Source organism: Vespula pensylvanica, chromosome 12, assembly GCF_014466175.1.
Source record: "Vespula pensylvanica isolate Volc-1 chromosome 12, ASM1446617v1, whole genome shotgun sequence".
Classification (NCBI taxonomy): Eukaryota; Metazoa; Arthropoda; class Insecta; order Hymenoptera; family Vespidae; genus Vespula; species Vespula pensylvanica.
The window spans coordinates 2,929,664-2,937,031 of NC_057696.1; the positions used below are offsets into that span (position 1 = coordinate 2,929,664).

At 29.8% G+C, this 7,368-nt stretch overlaps 1 long non-coding RNA gene across 1 annotated transcript; it reads right to left on the reverse strand.

Moving 5' to 3' along the window:
- Positions 1-4,224: 4,224 nt before the first annotated feature.
- LOC122633375 lies at positions 4,225-4,889 on the reverse strand. The gene is made up of 3 exons (XR_006328096.1): positions 4,724-4,889; positions 4,563-4,634; positions 4,225-4,464 (listed from the first exon to the last, which is right to left on the reverse strand). It is a non-coding gene; the product is annotated as an uncharacterized LOC122633375 (long non-coding RNA).
- Between the last annotated feature and the right edge of the window lie 2,479 nt (positions 4,890-7,368).

Sequence of the window (7,368 nt, forward strand, 5' to 3'; positions counted from 1 at the left end):
TTCGAAGAAATTTTCATCTCTTCTTTACTAAAAAGCCTTATATTAACCTTAAAAGTAACGTCCTTATTCGAAGAAATTTTCATCTCTTCTTTACTAAAAAGCCTTATATTAACCTTAAAACTAATATTCTTAATCGAAGAAATTTTCATTTCTTCTTTACTAAAGCCTTATATTAAGCTTAAAAAGAAGTTGCAAGCTTACAACTACAACTAACTTAATAGCATATATTAAAATAATTGCGCCAAAGCGTAAAAGCATAAGCATCCCAATGTGCACCATGCATCATGCATCATGCATCATGCATCATGCATCATATATCATGCATTACGATTATACTCCAATGAATTAACATGCAATAAATGTTGAACAAGTAACAACTTACTAATATACTTTCCCCATATGTAAAATATTGTATAATATAAAATTGTTCTTAATTAATTAGATGTTTTTTATCAACATTGCAATGATTGACTTTTATATTACTCTTCCAATGTAAATTTACATTCATTCTCATTATGAAATACCTAAAACATAAAAAAATAGAGTGTATATACAATAAATTATAAAAACAAATAGAATAAAACCATATTGATATTTTATGCAATTTTCTTCTCTGTATACCAGCATATATAATGCATATAAAAAGCAAACCAAACTATCATAGATCCACACATCAATGGAGATTATACACCTGAAACATATATTTTCAATAATTAAACATTTTATTAATAAAGATTATTGTATAACGAGAAATGTTGCATTTATTACAAAAATAATAAGTACTAAATTTATATAATTAACTAAAAATTTTTAATAATGATATAACATTAAATAATAATTCTATTATAACAAACTCAAAAAAGATATCTGAGAAATTTTAAAAATGCAACAAATCTTCAGTCTTTGGTACATCCCAAAAAATATAAGAAATTATATTTTAAAAAACCATTGTAACAAAATGTTATAAAACAAATGTTATAAAAACTCATTGTAAACAAAAATAATATTTAATGTTCGTTTAATATCATTAGCAAAAATAAGTTTCCTTCAGAAATGCATATATATATTATATATATATATATATATCTTAAATATTAGTCATCTTAGTATCTTAAATAGTAGCCATTTTAATACAACAATTGAAAATAACTGATGTTAGCAAATCCAACGATGATCACCTATAACAAAAAGAAAATATATTAATCATACAATCAATGTATGAAAAGCATGAAATATAGCACGTCCACTTGATGTGCCAATGTGATATAAATGCACTTTTCAATTTGATTCCCTATCCATAATATTTCCCTATATGGCAATAAGATTAAATTAAAATAGATTAACTTAAAGCACATAATATTTAAGCAATTGAAAAATTTTTAATATTATACCGTTAATAAAAATAAAAGGTTTTTTAATTATTATGAGAATTACTTTTATACTCATAATTATTTTACTAGAAATTACAAATAATATTCGATCAAAGTTAAAGATTGTAAAAACAAAACAAAAAAAGTGAATTACTATAATATTAAAGATAGTCTCATTTAAGCTTCAAAATTTAATAATACACGAATCTAAGTATTCTCGACTTTAATTAATTAAAAACTTTTTTTTAGATGAATCAAATTAAAAACTGCATTTGTTAGATGACTCAATTACGAACTTTATGTGCCAAAGAGACGAAATGGTCCATCATCTGAAATTATAACGATTATTACTGACGAGCAGAATGACAACGTGGTAAAAAAGAAAAATAGATATAAGAGTATGAGTTATTTTCAAAAGAATATATTACAATCCTTTGAAATATGACTCATTGTTGATAGTTGCCCTCTTGAACCACATATAGTGGAGGCCTCTTCGGCATACAGCCTCTTCTTTGCTTCGTGCCCTAACCATTGCTTTATGGCATTCCCTAAGTACAACGTATAAAAAAAATGAAAAATAAAAGCTTATTATACATTTCGTGAACTATCCTAGCCTGTGGACGATCAATGGATCGAAATAATCCACCAACCGTACGCATTTACACAGACACATTTACTCGAATGCCCAAGCAGATATTTCTTCAAATCGATGAACCTATTATTAACACTTCGGATTTGAAGAATTAAAAAGTACCGAAAAAAATCACAAAATCTGTCATGGTCTTACTCTTTTATCTGACCACTTTTACTTGATATCTTTACTACTTTTACTTTACCATACGTGATAACAAAATATATATTATGGAAATTACGAGAGAGAGAGAGAGAGAGAGAGAGTACGAAGTGTTAATATACTTAATACTAAGTATCGAACATGTTCAAAAATCTTTGTTAATTCAAAAGCGTTGAATTTCTAAAGACTTTTATACTGTTTGATACTGATATATCACGCAATACAGAGCATCAGCAAAATATCAGAAAAAGACAGACATGCTGAATAATTCTAAAATTTGCTGAAACTATGCAAATATCCGGATACGGAACGGTCCACTTCCGAGTGGAAATATTTTGTTTATCCGGCCCTTCCTACTTAAAATTAAACGCATTCACACAGAAAAATATGCTACCTGCCTGCCTATAACCCATACTTCAAAAATATCAAAACATTCATTCCAATACATACACTCCACGATTCTCTCACATACCGCCAGGGTGCAAAAGCCTACACTAGAGAGTATACCCCGGGGCATCTCCGACACCCTAGCTCAACCGCGTTTTTCTACCTTACATACTAAGGTGGTTACGTACCAATTGCTGTAATCGACTGTCAAGGTTGATGATTATTGCGTAAATGACTAAGGCAAAAATACTAGTACATACTAGTATATATACATACTAGTAATATACGAGTATTTCAAAGTTTTCAGAATGTCTGATAATTCTACTACAAACGTTACGTACAAAACGTTATTAATAATATATTAGTTATGTAATAATAGGACATGTATTTATTTAGAAGTTACCGCGCGAACCGACATACGATTCATCACCTAACACGCACACACAGATGAACCATACATCGGGCACAATCACCAACGCAATAACAGTCGCCAAGGGAGAACTTAAAACTAAACCCGTACAAACTGTTTCTCACCCATACGCGTACACCTGGGTACACGCATACATGAGAACGCAGAAGGTACGGGGGGAGAAACGGGAATTAGTTCATTAGAAGCTGCAAATCCTGATCTAAAAGATAGATTAATTTAGATATTCTTGAGTTTACGGGCTATGACTCTACAAGTCTCTTCGTTTTTTAAGCAATGACTCTACTCGACACTTTTCTCTTTCAAAACCAATGACTCTATTGAGACTTTCTTTTTACCAACAAAATTGATCGACTATTTAATAATATTTTTTGTAACAATAATGAAAAAACCTCGGACGATTCCTTTTAACAAATGGCTATTCTAATTAGAAAACGATATCATAATTCACCATTTGTTTTCCAGAATCTATCCGTCGCGTTTGTCTTCTTGTACATTTTTTTCTATATTGACATTGATATGTCCAAGTAAGCCGACTAAGCTAAATAGACTAGGTACGAAACAATGCATGCGACATAAACCATGTCACATGCCTTTTTCGACGAAATCGGGTAATGAATGCCCGATTTCACCACTAATATCACGAACAAATACGAACAAAAAAGTGCTTATTAATTGCACTGTTAATAAAACGACTCGAACCGATGAAACAAGAAGACCCTATCCTGAACTAATATACAATAAACAATGGAAAAATATACCACTCATGTGTAAGTCCAAAAGAGGAATTACTCATGGTCATGCTCGTCAAGAATTTATTAACAAAATTACAACCAGTAACTCGTGCCGATTCGGACCTTTTGTCCTCGGCATGATTGAGCACCGGAGGGACTTCAAGTTTGTTCACTCACTAGTTAAGAAGTTCTCTGATGGCTCCAAAACACTCCTTCGCATTGATCCGTTCGATATCGAAGAAAGTTGATCCGTAGAAAGTTAAAAAGAAGATAGGCCGACATCAGAGTAGGTTGATATTCAAGTAAGTTGACAATGGAAAGCTCAACGCCTAGAATGAGAAGGTGTGATCACAATGATCATCTGTAAAAGAACAATAAATAAATTTTTATTAAATTTATTGTAATAACAATATTGTGAAATTATTACCTATGAAATCTACAAATTTACTTACCAATATTTTTCTACGAAAAAAAAAAAGTATGTTTCTCGATAATCTTCAATGATGCACTGACTCTAAACGCGAACAGTCTGTGCGACTGTTTGAAAAGAAATACTTTTTACGAACAAGCCCTAAAATCTATGATTGATTGCTTTGCACGCAATCAATTTTAAGTACAAATGTTTCTAAAATTGAAGTCGCGAGACGCGTATGTATTTAAATTGACGAACGAACGTGCTTCTAATTCGCGATTTTGATTTTATTTAAACGATACAATACTCCATCAATTGCCACGCGCACGATTGCAATGATCCTGAAAAAGTAAGAAAGGCAAAGTTATTAGTATCATTTTTATAATGAAAACATTTTTTGTAATTATTAAGGAAATGTTTAAAAAAGAAATTTACTTACTGGAGTCTTTGTGGATCCTTTGCACGATGAGCATCCTGCCCCAGGAAGACGATGATTCTTCTTTTACTTGAGCTGAAAAAAAAAAGTAAAATTATTAGTATAATCGTTATAAAAAAATTTTTAAAATTGTCGAGGAAACGTTTAAAAAGAAACATATTTACCCAGAGCCGTTGTTGGTCCTTGCACGATGAGCGTCCTGCCCCAAGACGATGAATATGCACTAACACTGATTTTAATTCGCGAATTTATATATTGAATTTAATTTTATTTAATAAGCTTATTTAGATATAAATCAAAAATATTACGAACAAACACTGACTCTACATCGCGAATTTATACCGAATCTACAAATTTTATTTAATCAATTTATTTAATTATATAAATAAATTAAAATATTGCAATCAAACACTGCTTCTACTTCGCGATTTTTCTTTTATTTAAGCGATACAACACTGATTTATTCACACTTATATTTTGCACACAATTATAACACTGATTTATTCACACTTATATTTTGCACACAATTATAACACTGATTTATTCACACTTATTTTTGCACACACTTATAATGATGATCTGAAACAAAAATAAAAACAAACTTATATTAATAAATACAAACTTATCTATTATCATTACAATAAAGCGTTATAGAAATTATTGAGAAAACGTTTAAAAAGTTTATTTACCCAAAAGCTTTGTCGATCCTTGCACGATGAGCATCCTGCCCCAGGATCATGTAGAATATGCACTAACACTGACTCTAATTCACAAATTTATATTAAATTTTATTTTATTTAATCAATTTTTTTTAATGCAAAAAAAATAAATAGCAACGATACGAGCAAACACTGACTCTAATAATTTATAAAAATTGAAGAGCTGAAACAAACAACACATTGTAGAATAAGAAAGAGTAAAACATTTTCTGTAAACCATTTCTGAAGGTAACACATAAAAGAATTTATCACCAAAGAACTTATCATAAAACTATCGATTATACTGAATATCTTAAAAATGAATTTTTAATAAATTTTGAAAATTTAAATTGTATTCAAAGCTAAATACTTTTGAAATGTACCAAAGTATGCAGCCGTTTGCTCGATAGTGCTTGCTTTGTATCTTAAAATACAATCCCAAGCAACATCGATTGCCCAGGTCTTACCACTAGGAGGTAACTGCATGCGGAGACCCAATTGTTAATAAAAATCTTATAAATTTGTAGAATATAAAAAAATAACTGTAACAATAAACTCGATTATAAAGAACCTAAAAAGTATATAAATTGCTATATTAACCTATGTAATAAAATGAATTTCCTACAATATTAAATTTAAATTAATATACGTTCACGATGTAATAAAATATAAATTTAAAAGAAATTTAATCGCTGCTTTCGTAAATGCGTACTCTTCGAAATTTAGTATAAGAATAAAGATCTCGCTGCTTTCGTAAATGTGTACTCGTCGAAATACAGTTTAGGAATAAAGATCTTTCTTTACCCTTGAAGAAGTTCGAACGTTTATTTTTATTTTGTACTTACTCGGTCATAGAGTTTCTTGGAAATCTGGAGCCTCCTGCTTGTTTACATACCTAGTACTATCTATCTTACTTTATTATGCCTCATTTTATGTCCTTATAAGGAGATCGAATTACTTCCACAATATTGACTGCGTACTAAACTGATTTACGCATTATTATTGTTATTTCCAGTTCGTCGAATTCTCGGAAAGCTAAGGAATGCGAGATTGTATTAGGAGAGTATGAGCGTCGTTCGTCGTTAATGTGTGTCGAAGTTCTATACCCTACGTGGGCGATGTGCGTGTGCGATATGCGTGTGCGATGTACGTTTTTTTTTATATTACATATATACATCGCGTATATGAAAATCGAGTCTATGTAATACGAAATACGTTACGAACTTAGGAAAAAACCGTTAAGAAAGCTATTACGTAATACACTCCGAGAGACTATAATACATCGATTTTATTTTCACGAATATCTTCTAAATGAAATGGTACTACGATTTACGAACAATACATGTTAGAATATGCGTCTAAGGAATCGATCGATATATATGGATACGATATACGTTAGAAAAAAATATGCTAATTACCTGTAATTATGCGGACGACGAATTTCCGTTGCAACCTGTCGACATATTCAAGATAGCAATAAGACCACGAACAAGGAAGCAAAGTGGACCCCATAGCTCGTGTAAAGGATGCCATTTCAAGTACCTATTGAATCAAGGATAATATTACTTATTTCGATATTTATTATACATATATATAAAAAATAGCATACAATATTAAATATAAGATCATAAAAGTCAAAATTTTATTAATTTGAATGATAAGAAAATAGATAATTATTTCCTAATTAAATAAATCAACTTTTTTTTTAATAAATACGTAAAATAATATACGTGTGGATATGTGCATAGAAGTACCTATGTATATAGATTCGTATATGTGAATATAGACGTATATATATCTGTACGAAAATCGAATATAATACGAAGTATGATCGATAACGGCTAATAAATGAACAATTACTAATTAGAATATTGTTAAAAATCGAGAAAAATAACGATAATTGTAAGAATAATGCTAAAGATTTGGATAAAATCGGTATAGACATATATATGTACGTGTACAAAAATCGAACATAATACGCAATACGATCGATGACGGCCAATAAATGAACAATTTCTAATTAGAATATTGCTAAAAATCCAAAAAAAGAAAAAATTACGATAATTGTAAGAACAATGCTAGAAAATTCGATAAAATCGGTACAAACATAT